The following is a 13,539-nucleotide window of genomic DNA, read 5'->3' as shown; positions in this document are numbered from 1 at the left end:
TGTCACTTTCATTACTTATAAGTGGTAGTATCATTTATGTTGTACACAGGTCAGATTAAAATTCTTTTTATTAATTGCATTTCTGTTGTGATATTTCTGAACAGAATCCATGTCAAAAGTTGTTTCTGAAGGTGCATTATTTTATTGCAAAGCCATGAAAAGTTTAAACTTGCTGTGCATACATCTGACTAATATGAGTACAGCGTATGAATACAGACAGGTTCATATATAGTGCTTTTCTACTCTATTTGAGCACTCAAAGCACTTTATACAACAGGCATCTTTCACTCAAGTACTTCTTTCCTGCTTCCAAGTGCTTTCTATCAAACACTCACACTCCAGCTACCTAGTGCAATTGAAGTTTAGTGTTTTGCCCAAGTACCGTTTGGCAGCGTGGAGCAACCAGGGAATGAACCACCAACACTTGGATTATTACATGACCTGCGCCCTATCTCCTCCTTAACAGGTGTGCCAGTCTCAACTCAAACTTTGCACCAACATCATCACACATACAGAGATTATTAAAAATTAACGTTTTCAGAAAAGACTTATTATAAATCCCAATTCTTTGGATTTTTTTTTTGGTCATTATCCCCCTGCCAATAAGATTTTACGTTCTCCATTTGTATTTGTTTCACGTTCAAAGTGTTGCCTGTACATAACTTTACTGTCATCAACATTTGTTTTCCTGATGGAGTTTTGTTTGAGTCACCACTCAATATGGAATGAAGGAAGTGCAGCAGACTAGTTACTTGAAATGTACATTCGGTTTCTTAGGAGACCGTTAAATTACTCTCCAAAAAAAAATAAAAAATAAAAAATCTAGAGGTAAGAGACTAAATGTGAAATTTCTCTATTAACTGTGCCACCATTAGACACAACAAAGACACAAGGATCATGTCAAGGATACGAGAAAGATCAAAGCAACGATATTTCCCATTTTCAATATTTACCTTTTATTTTTACATCCAATGTTTGCAAATTACCTGACATTAGTGGACAATTACCATTGCACAAAAGCTAGACACTGATGCAGACATCAAGGACATGCCATAATATACTGATAGAGAATGTCCACATCTACACCTACGGTGCTACAGCATATAAATGTGAGGAGTGATCTGCATTCATTTATAACTAAATAACTTCTAAATATAGACAAACTTAATTTGACTAATCATTCATAGTCACATCTATGATAATGACTTAAGTAAGGTGTTCCACCTAAGGAGATGGGACTGATACTATAGGTTGCAGAGTGTGATATAGTGAGCACACTAGGTTACTTTGGTTTATTGCTGTTGTTACTTTCTTGGCTAATGTAAACCTGAAACATGTGGAGTTATGGATTTGACTATACATGGAGAAAATGAAGATAAAGGTGGGACTGTTTGTAGAAATGCCAGAACCAGCAATAACCACCTTTAAGTTGTCTGATGGCTTTTAACTAGAGGGAGGAGAATGCATCAGTTTTGTAGCATGTAAATTAGTGCTTGCTTGGATACTTAAAGCAATCACATTGTTATTATTGATTAATCTTATTAATTTTAAAACCAATCATTATTTCAAAAAATGTCTGAAATTTTTAAAAACACCTGGTCATCACCTTGCCTTTTTTTATTCACTCAATAAATGTAGAAAAAATAAAGAAGATGATCTTTGTGTCAAAAACTAACAACTTCAACGTTCCCTCTTATCAGGACCTCGAACTAATGATCATAACATTCACTCATTTAGTCATACTGCCTGAAATGACCCTACGATAAGTGTTCCAGAAGTACATATTACAAGTTAGGTGGGGGCATGGGTAGTGGCACAATTCCTCCTACTTTCAACCAGGAAACTGTAATTTAAGTTATGTCTGTAACCATTTCAAAGTGTTACTCATGGTTGTATAAGGATTACTTGAGTATTGCTAGTTTAAAGCAAGATGTAAACATGGGGTACGATAACTGCATAAGGACAAACAGCCTATGGGTACAGTCTCAAATGTTGCAGCACAACGGGCATAATTGGTAACCAAGAAGAAGGTTTAAGAAGACTCCAAAAAGTCTTGGGGGTGTTTCTTTGAGATCAATAGTTTTGCTGACGCACAGAAAAAGACTGATCTCCTAAAAGGACCTTTGGTAGCTCCGTAAAAAACAAAAAAATACAAGTTAACAAGAGCCAACTTAACCAGCTGTGAATATAACCAGTATTCCAATGTCATACTTCTCCAAGTACAGAAACTATAAATAATCATTAAAAGGATGGAGTGTTGATTGGGTCAGACCTGGGTGATATGATCTATACAGCACTGCTCACCGCTGGGCACATCCCAGTCAGTTAAGGGCAGGTCCATCCAGATAAATCACTTCCTGGGGAGAAAGAAAGACGAAACAGCACTTAAGTCATTATCCAACTGCAGCCTCCTGTAATGGCTCTCAATCTCCAAATCTAATCAGTGGCTTGCCACCACAAAGAAAGCTCGCCACCTGATTAAATGAGAGTTCAAATGAAGGAACTGGTGTCACTTTGTGGTTTTACATCAGGACGAACAGGGATGGTGTTTAAACACCTGGGGTGAAGTGTCCATCAGGATTAACGAGAACGGTCTTTAGTAAAGGATGTGTACCTTCTAGCAGGTGTTAACACTCTCAGAGCACGCTGTCTTGTTTGTTCAACCGGAAGAACAAGAGTGGCTGAGCAGAAGGTCGTGCTAGTACTCTGGGATAGGTCATCAGTAAAAGAAACATGTTAAATGTCAAGGATGCGAGCAGGGTGGCCGACGTTTCCAGGCGTTTGCTTTTGTTCATCCCCAAAGACATTAAGGAGATTACATTCAATTGTTAAAAGCTCAAAGCATCAATCAGGGGCCTTTTGCATTGCAGCGTAGGAGGGATGTTGGCACTCTGACTGACTCACTGTCTGAACCCCCTGGGCTTGCTTGTATCTACTCCACATTCATTCAAGAAAAAGAAGCAAACAAGAAAAAGAGACCTCTCAGCAATCAATAGCTAGACACTTACAAATGCTGTGGACGTATAAAGCAACACTGAGGAGACTTTGTGCTTCCGAAAAGTGCCTGTTGTGGCTCCTATTTATCATGATTACACAAGAATGAATGAAGTGACTTGACTTGTAGAAATATGGTAGCAAGGATTTGAGTTGTGTGAAGATTTTGCTTGCCAGCCAGACTATATAAAACATTAGGATTCTGTTTCCCAGACATGGATTAAGCCTAGTCTAGGCTTTTTTTTCCCCCAGTGGAGATCTTGATTTAATTATTATTTTAGTCATTTAATAATTTATTTCATGCACAAATATTTTCATATAAAAGAAAGCTTGCAGACTTAGATGCTTGCGCACATGCTGCTTAGCTTCGGTTCGGATTCATTCCATTTCTGGGACTTTCTAGATGAAGACTGAAGGCAGCACTGGACCAATCAATAGTATTGTGGAAAGTCTAATAAGGCAGTTAGATGAGAGCACTGTTTAAACCTCACCTATGCTGAAAAGATTAAATGATTTGTAGTTTAGCAAATCCTTTTCAATCTAAAACCACAGAATTTCAACCAGAAAGATCAAGTGCTGTGGAAACATTGACGTGATGAAGGACCAGCAGTCATCTTGCAATCCCTTTTGCCAGAAACTATATATAGAATCGAGCTAAATTTAAAACCTAGTTGACACACTTGATATAACTGGTAAACAATCAGGGCGGCTACCAGTCACCTATACTTATTGAAGCAGAGCACAATTGTGCCCTTTTAACTTACCGATACCAATGAGATCTTGTGTAGTGCAACCATTATAGCTGCTTGAATACTCTGTATCTTAGGAAAGAGCAGAGTGACTCAGGCTGGTACCCTGTCAAAAGCTGGGCAGAGGCAAGCAGTTCCTCTGAAGTATCTTAAGGAAACTTGGCTCTCATCTTTGGAGTCATTTCAGATTCAATCACACTTGATCAACTTGGACTGCATCCCGTGGTATTTATAGAAAGTTAAACGTTATGCGGTTATAAAGCCTGGCCGAAACCCAAGAATCTGCCATCGTTTCTGCCTCTGCAGCAAAGCTGAGAGTTGGAAATTTCCGGCTCTTAGTGTGGCTCAGAGATGCTTAAATTACAATGAAACTGAGGAAGAAAATCTTCATGAAGAGGAAACATAATATACATTTAAAATGTGCTATTCTTTTGCAAGTTCAACTTGTATATCATTTCCAGGAAAGGTCTAAGCTATTACCTCTGTCTTGTACAATGTTTCTTTTGCCTGTTTTGCATTATCTTTTTGATTTTTTTTTTCAGCATCTTCTTCCATTACCACTTTTCTTTCTCTCACTGAGTTAGCGTGTGCATTCTGTAGTCATCATCCCTTTAAAAAACTTGCTCTCATTTCCAGAGAAAAATACTGCAATTGTGGACCATTAAATTCCCGATCCACGAACTTGATCTTTCGCTTGTTATGTCACTCTCGTTGAGTTAAAAGAGTCTACCAGTTAATGGTTCAGTCGGCCTGGCAATGAAATTAATATAGTGTGTTCAGCCCTTGCATTTTTTTTCCCTCTGCCACCAGAAATGGGACAGTTTTTCCAATCAGTCAAATGCAGTTAAAAGCACCCTTCACTCGTAAAAGCCATTATTGTGACATGATGGATCCTGAAGCACAAGAGGCCATTAAGGGAGTTTAATGAATAGATTAGTAAGAGCAGCCAGGTGTCTCTAGAACAACACTTGATCACACGCCCACCGAAGTTCAAATTGTGGCATTGCCAGCTGGTGTGTGTATGAATACAAAATCGGATTTTTTTAAAAAAAATTTTTTAGAAAAACTGTGATTTTTTTATTACAGCCTATCAAAATCTGGCACAGAAAGGCTTCACTGAAGATATAAACTACTGCTTAAAGATTTGGGATCATCCAGTAAATGTCATATTTTTGATCAAAGCTACTACTGCTTTCATTCACCAAATGAGTTACAAAGTGAATAGTGAATATATCCAAGACACTGACAAGGTTGTAAGTAAGGATTTTATTTTTATCTGTCACCCTGTCAATTTGTTAAACTAATCTAAAAAAACTTTCCCTGATGCTCAATCAAGCACTTTTCATAAGTTGGATTAGCTTGATGGGCCTTTCTCATACAGCCGATCCTACAACAGCTCTGTGGGGTTTAGGTAACTGTGCTGGCCATTTCACTGTAGACAAAGACAAGCTGCTTGCTTCTTTTCTCAGTGGTTATTGTATAGTTTGGAGCTGAGATTTGGGTCATTTTACAATGGTCAGGGGAAATTAGCTCCATGGGATATGGCATTGTAAAATCAAGTGACTTCCTTGCTCAAGATCCCATTTCTCATGTCAAAGTAACCTCAAACCATCACATATCTCTAATATGCTTTACAGGTGGAAGTGACTCATCCTCCTCCATGTTTTTATGAGTCATGCATCTCACAAATGAAACCAAACCCTAGAACTTGGGTTAATTTGTCCACAATATAAACCTTTAAAGACTGAACCATGAAATATTGCCAGAAATTTGCATATCCAAGTTTAAATTTGTATCTCATGTTTATTTAATGTTTGTTTGTTTTTTGCAATTTATTGCTTAACCTCCTAAGACCCGAACTCTTCCACGACATGCATTTTTAATTTCTCTTTGATATTTGGGCATATTGGGGCCCAATGAATGTAAAAACAAAGAATTTCCAGATTTTTTTTTTTTACCTTATTTTTGTTTTTAAGAAAAATGAGAGCCACAAATGAGGATATTCATTTAAAAATTTGATAGAACAGTAGCAGTATAATGTCCTCGTAAGTGGATATCAGGCCCATGTAGAGCAAAATTTAGTATTTTGGTCTAAATAACGCAAAATGTGATGTCCACATATGTGGATGGCAGGTCCTAGGAGGTTAAAAATGTATTATGCAATTTATTTCTTTTTGGCTGGGGATCATATTGATGATCACAAAACTCCTGTTTGAAATACGATACACTTGGTTTTATTTATTATAATTTAAATTTTAGGACCCAAACCAATGCTCAAGACTCGAGCAAAAAAAAAGAATTCTTATAAAAGCAGAAGAATTTTTAGCTGTGCTAACAGCTTTATGATTGTCTAATGATCAGTTAGCCTTTTAACATGATAAACCTGCATTAGGTAACAGAATACAGCATGAACTCCTGTTAAACAATTCATTTGTAATCAGAATATTTGATTTCTAGATTTTAAAAAATCTCCTGTCAAGTCTTGGCACGTGGGGTAAAAATATTCTCACTATGATATTACAAACATTACTTTTTTCTTCATTTTCTCTAAAACGGTCCTGCAGTTTTCTCCAAAACATTGAGTATAGGGAGAATACTTATAATATTCCCTTTGAATAGTAACAAATGTCTCTTTTTCTAAAAACATGAGCTTATTTCTAAGTGAACTTCTGAGTGGTCTTGTATAAATATGTCTAGACTTTAGTGGCTATTTCATTGGATTTCCAAAACAGGCAAGTCTAAAAGTCAAAAAGCATAAATATCAAACTGAGGTAACCTTTCCCTGTGACCCAGAATTCCTCTGCATCTAGCTTCCTTCATATCTGGGAGTATTGATTGGCACGTCCCGCTGTCCTAATTTAACATCATGCTTTCTTCGCTGTAACCGTACAACCATTACGTAATGCCAGGATTAATTCCAGCATCCGAGCTGATGACATGATCAAATACCAATGGTTCTCGAAGCACAGTTGATGCCTTTTTAGAGCAGCCTGTAATAACTTAAACTAGACACACGTGCCCACGCTAAACCAGAAGCTCTGACAGAAATTCCATGATAAGCACACAAATGTCACATCACATGAAATTTAAAGCTGGTGGATATTTCAATTAGTTTGACAGAACGATCTGATGGCTTGCCGTCTTTGGTTGTCGGTTACATTGCACATTATTTTTCTAACTCCACACTCTTTGTATATTGTGTAACAACCCATTCTTATTGACACCACCATTACTTTCAATGATAAAGACATATTGCATTCTTTTAGACCAGTGAAAAGGGAAATATATTTAGCAGTATACCTCTGTGTTTCTTTTCTTGCCTGTTTTTTAATATTTTTTGTCACATCTGTGTTGCTTTTCATAGTTAACATAAAGCAAACCTGCACCAAGGCAGTCCACCTTCTGCGCAGTATTTACTTTTAAGGGAATAGCTTTGTATTTTCCAAAAAGTTGATTCTCCAGTGTTGTGTGTTGAGTTCTTTTTTAATCTACTTTATCATTTTTTTTAGTGCAGTAAAATCAACTGCAAAATGCAAGCTTTTTTTAAATTAAATTTTATTTAAAAGCAAGCTCCTCAACAGAGGTAATAATTAATTTAATTTACAAGACTGTGTAAAAATTCAAGTTTTGGATAAGTCTATCTGTGGAAAGTGTGAGCATTATACCAGTTTGTCCTTACTCTGTTTAAAATGAAATAAAATATATTTTAAATGGTAATAAGAACCCCAAAGTTAGGTCGCATGTGATAGCTACTTTAGAAACCCTCCCCACTGGAGTATTATTTTGCTTTAGTGGTACATATGGGATAAATATATATTTAATAATCATTAATCATTTATTGCCACATAATTTGCACCTTCTGGGGCCCCTCGGTTTACAATCTGGAAGTACGTTTCTTAATGAGTAGTGGATATAATTTAATCATTTAACAAAGGCTGAGCAAATAACAAGGAACAGGAAGACATGCGTGACGCCAGCGTGAAACACTGCACTGAACTTTACATGAGTCAGAAATCAGACTGTTGTATCACACAGCAGAGTGGCTTTCATGTCAAGCCTTCGTCTACAGTACATCATTGTCTTGATAAAATCTGATCACTTGTGACGACAAAATGAAAAGTGTGACTCATAGTAAAGCTGAGTTGAAGGCTCATCCCAACTTCCTCCTGTTCATACTAATATCAAATTATGTGTCATCAGGAAAAAAGACTGACAGTCTGTGCAATTCAGATAAATCAATTAGATTTCAACTGATTGATATCAGCTTTCTTTTTCGTTTTATCCGCTTTCAAAAATAATTTGTGCATATGAAATAAATCAGCGTTGAGTTAATCGACACAAGACAATGTTCTCATCTCCAAAAGTGACTGCTCACATTGCTTTTATTCCAAAGCTGGAGTGCTAGATGAGCAAATGCAATTAATGCTTAAATGTTTTCTGGAGAGCCAAAAGTAATGATTGGATGTCTCCGTTTTGTAGGCTTGGCATCATCAGATGTTTCCGCATTGACACTGACACGAGGTGACAAATGAACAAATGGTTCTGGTGTTGTTCATTTTCAAGTTAACTCAGATGCTGTCATCATCAAAAGTCCAACATCTTTACAGTAAATGACTACGTTTCCTCAGATATGTAACGTGATGCCGAGAGACAGCGATGAGAGCAAATCTTATAATTCTGCATACATGACCAACAATTTCTGTAATGTTTCATTTTTGGTTCAGTTAAATCAAAAGTTAGACTGAAATCCAAAGAGAAAGCATTAAGTTAGAGGATGACAATCAAGAGTTTATAGAGTCTGATCCAAAGCTGACTATTTTGGATCAGTCCGAGTTCTTCAAGTTTAGCTTCATATAACAGAGAAGCCTTTTTAAGTATCCATGGACTATGCTCAGTTGAGCCATACGGCTGGTAGCCCGGTTGCCTTGTGGGTAAAGTTGAGACCATGGTTTTGACCAGTACGACGAAAATGTAGTAAGATTATTTGGAACTAACTTTTAAACTGCAATCAGCTGTGTGCCACCAGGATTCATGACGTATCCATACTGCAAGATAGGTGGGTTCTGAAGTTTTACAAGCATTCATCAACATCACTTGTAATCATGAAATAGCAGGGTTCCTGTCTCATCTGTAAATAAAAATTCAAAAATCCAAGCACAACCAGTAAGCACTGTGGAAGTATTAAGAGCAAAACCTCATTTTGCTCAGTATCATGTTTTTGAGAACCACAAACATCCGTATTTAATCCAGGTCTGCATCTATCTACTCTATCATACTATAATAATATGATCATTTATCCCACAATCACAAACATTTATACATTTGACAGTTCAAGTGAGCACCACTTTAAACCTCAAAACCAATCTTAAAATTGTATTCACCCTGTACACTTTTGTTGGCGTTTAATGGGGATATGCTACGGTCGTTCAGTTTGTATGTGTTCTATGCTTGGTATGCTACGAATTTTAACAGTCAGCACAAAAAAAATCTATACAGTAATTTTCAGATGGTGTAGATGATTATTTAATAGAGTCGTCGAAATAAGCAACTGTAAAAATGATTAAAGTCTAGAAAATAGCAGAGCAGACGCAACAATGTGGGGATGAGAAGACAAAGTTCTGGTAAATGTACCTTCATTAAAATATTAGTATTATATTTGCTTAGTATAATGTAATTGTAATATATTTAAAGGTATAAATTTAAAACATTTAGATTGACCAGTTAACCTAGCCTCACTGTATATGTAATTTATTTTACATAAATATATTTGGAAAGATTAGATGATAACAGTTTGTGTAAGTATCTCATGTCACTGTGTAACAGAAGCTCAGCATCACATTGACGGCATTTCTTGATAATTATTGTTTGTTGAGCTAACACTAAAAAGAAGACCTGTTTATAGTGCAGCGGTTTGCTTGGCCAGTACTTTTTTAATACTGTTTAGTTTAGTATTTTAACATGAGATACTGGCTTATTTCTTTAACATCCCAAGACCCGAACTCTTTCATGGCATGTATTTTTATTTTCTCTTTGCTATTTGGCTTTATAGCATTCGATAGAAACTGAGTAATGATGTGCAAAACTCTTTAATTGCTGTCTGAACAGAGCAGCATTTTTCCTGAATACAAAAACAAAATGAGAAACAACACTTGTGCCACTTTGAGCAATATGGCTCATTTGAAAGCCATTTGAAAGAGCAAAATTTAGTATTGTGGTCTAGACAACCCAAAATGTGATGTCGCCATATGTGGACGCCAGGTCCTGGGAGGCTAAGGGAGCTTCAATTAGCTGAGCTACATTTTTTGGCACTTTTACTTTAGTGGTTAATTTTTCAGTCCTGGAGTCTTTGAGTCTTGATTGAGAGAGCTTCAGTACACAGTAGCATGTCAAATTGTTTCATTAGTTCAAAGACAAATTTATTTTTATTGCAATCAATTTTTTCTCTAAGCCTAAAAAGCATGTTTCCCAGGCGCATCTTTAAAAAAAAACTACTTACACCTCCCATTATCTATTTTTTTTTAAGTTTTTTAACCTGTCATCTTATACCTCCAACATCTATGAACATTAACACATTAGCATCCTAGTTTGGTCTACTCCCATAAAGGAAGTTTATGAGTTACTGCCCATTTGTCTGCATATCTGTCTGTCTCCCATGTACCAAGAGAATTTTAACTTCCAGAAACAAAACCCTGCTCAGTTTTAGAAAAGATCTGGGAAAGCATGTGGATCCTGCACATTTACTTTATAATCCATTTATAAAAGTAGTTTGTAGACAGACATGCAAGGCAACAATTATAGGGGCTCCCTATCCCCAAGGAAATCTCTTTAAGGGGGATGTCTTTCTGGTAATCCATCAAATATCCGTAAAGCTATTTCTCTTAAAACAAAAGTTTCTGACCAGCAGACTGATCGCCTTAACAAAAATCAAAAGAAACACAAGTTTGATGGAAATTCAATTGTCATCACAAATAGCCTGTGTTTCTATGGTACACTGTAACCAGCATAATCTAAAGCCTAATGTTACAGACATGTCTAGGTTTCTAAGAGGTTGTTGCTAAGTTAACTGTACAATCACTGAACAGGGTTTAGAAGAGGCAGGTGCAAGTACATCAACTGCTAAAATTAAACAACTAGTTAGACCACTCTGTGGCACTGTTTATATTTTATCATGGTGTAGACTACTTTTAAACAATAAACTCTTTATAAGAAGTTTTAAAACGTCTAATTGGTGAGCTGCTCAGACACAATCAGAACATTAAAATGATGGATTCTGGTACTTGAAGACTGGTGTGGGTGCATTTCCTGGCATTAAAACAATAAAAATGAGGGATAGGAAAATCCTAATCACTGTATCCTTAATGGCAGAAATCAGCTTCTTCCAAGACTGCATTTCCTTCTTACAATGAGGAGTATTAATTACTATTTGAATTAAGCCAGTATATGTTTATATAAGCCATACTGGCATCATGTTGCAATCTTGTCTGTATCCTCATTATATCTTTTTTTTTCTGTGTGTGTTTCATGTTGGTCGCCTGTATGTTCTCACTATTTGGTTGTGTCTGCCTGGGTGAGGCGTACCGCTCCTGCTCTGACTGCAATTCACTCTGCTCACCAGAGGCTTGTCACTAGCAGTGACACTGGCTCCACTTTCAGCCAGATTGTCCCGTCTGTGCCACTAAAAAACTTTTTCATTTGCAGTTGGTTAAGATGAAGGCAGACTTAAAAATGACTTGTAATAACTAGCTCCACTGGGTAAAATTCACACCTATATACATTGTGTGGTCAGTTACATGCTGTTAATTTTGCAAACGTAGCAATATCTTTTGTCTGCTATGAAACATGATAGGCTTGTGTAGTAAGTGGACTTAAGAAGGGATATGACTGAGATATGAATGTAAATCAGGGCTAGACTTTTTCCAGGTCCAAAGAGTACTGGGATTCAAAACTGCTTACAGTGCTGATCGCAAGGTCCTTTTTTTTATAACTGTTGGATTTTGTGCCTTATGTGTTTCTATTTTTACTTGCCTTATGTTCCTCTCTCTGACTTTGTGTTTCTCAGTTGTTGTTTATGTGTTTACTTTCTTTTTTATTTTGAATTTTTGTGTTTGTGTCTTGTGGATTTTACTTTCTATTTTTGTTCATTTTCACCCTTTTGTAATTGTCTCTCATCCTCTTTCACCTGTGTCTTGTTGTCAGTCACCACTGTATAAATATAGTTTTGTCTTCGTCAGGGAATCTCTTTTTTTCTCTTTTCCTAAAATGAAAAAGCTTTTACCTTGATAGCAGGTTAATTTTGCCCTGTTGGAGGTTTTAGATATACGGTAATCCTTGCTGGCACTACTATTGGATCTTCATGATTCTTAGATTCCTGGCTAACCACAGGCGTCTTTGTAGTTGTGTGTGTGTGTGTGTGTGTGTGTGTGTGTGTGTGTGTGTGTGTGTGTGTGTGTGTGTGTGTGTGTGTGTGTGCCCACCCTATACACCTAAGAACAGATAGTGCGCCGCTGCATGCTGGTCACGACTCTCTCCACCCAGCTTTTCAGCTCCACCTCAGCCACCAGTCTGCTCATCCTCTATTCAGCAGTCATGTTCCATCACTCAAACCCTCGCACTATTCTCCTAAATCTACGCTAAACCGAGTTGAACCTTTGCTAATCTGAATCGAGTCCGAAAATAGCTCAGCATGACATCAGGTGGCTTATAGCAAACCTGCCGCTGTCATATTTATTATTATATTAGAGACACACGATGTGTGGCTTTACTTCATCACGTCTATTCTTAGGCACATAGAGTGAGCAAAGAGTCAGTCTGTATATCTGCTGATATTATTAAGTGCCCGTAATGTACAGCTTTTTTTTTTTGCCAGAAAAAAACGTCTTCAGCCATTTGCCACTGAAATGCTGCATAAGTGCTTTCGTCAACACCAGGAAACTGACAGCACTGAGAAGGATCTCTGCAAGACTCCCTCCTCACCTCTTCTCACACACACATGCTCTGCTGGAAATCTTAAAGCTTATGACGCCATGCAGATGAGAGCCATAAAACTTATCAGCAGGATAGGCTGCTGTGGCTTTTCTCTGTTTGCTCTGTGGCTGCAGACCCCTGACCTGTCTTGTCATTGGATAGCTGCCAGCTTAATGCAACATTGGCAGAGCTGCCACCTTTCCTACCAATTAGTCTGTCCATTTTCCAAGCTAAAACACATTGCTGACCTATTTTTAGCAACACAGGTTGGGAATTTGTGGAATTTTGCACCAGTCAGGATAGAAATTATTACTATATATTATGTTTATGTGTTTTATTATACGTTATAGAAGTAATGTAAAATCCTTGGTGTGTCCTGCCAACAAAAGAAAAGACACAACATAGTTTTAAAAAATCACTGAGTGCTAAAGTGATGATATAAACTAGAGATTAACAGTGTTCTAGTAATTAACCATCATAAGGCACAAAAAAAAAAAAAATATATATATATATATATATAGATCTATATCTATAGATAGATATAGATATATATGAATGAATAGAAGAATGGGTGTGCTTACACTTACCACCATGTGTGGGTCCACAGTGTGGCTTGGACCCATCACACAGTGACTCAGGCTGCTCTCCATTTGAAAAATTAAATGGGAGGTGGAGGGGGGGGCACTTGGCAAAATAAAATGAGGCCCCCAGGAAAAAAAAAAAAAACATGCTGAGCTAAGCACAGCTCCTACAATCTCAATCACAAAGGAGGAGGTTGGCGCACTGATGTAATGGCTGCCGCCATGCTGCTGCTGCCTTGGCAGGGGAGGAG

The sequence above is a fragment of the Pelmatolapia mariae genome, linkage group LG7 (assembly GCF_036321145.2).
Source record: "Pelmatolapia mariae isolate MD_Pm_ZW linkage group LG7, Pm_UMD_F_2, whole genome shotgun sequence".
Taxonomy (NCBI): Eukaryota; Metazoa; Chordata; class Actinopteri; order Cichliformes; family Cichlidae; genus Pelmatolapia; species Pelmatolapia mariae.
Note: the sequence above shows the minus strand (reverse complement) of the source record.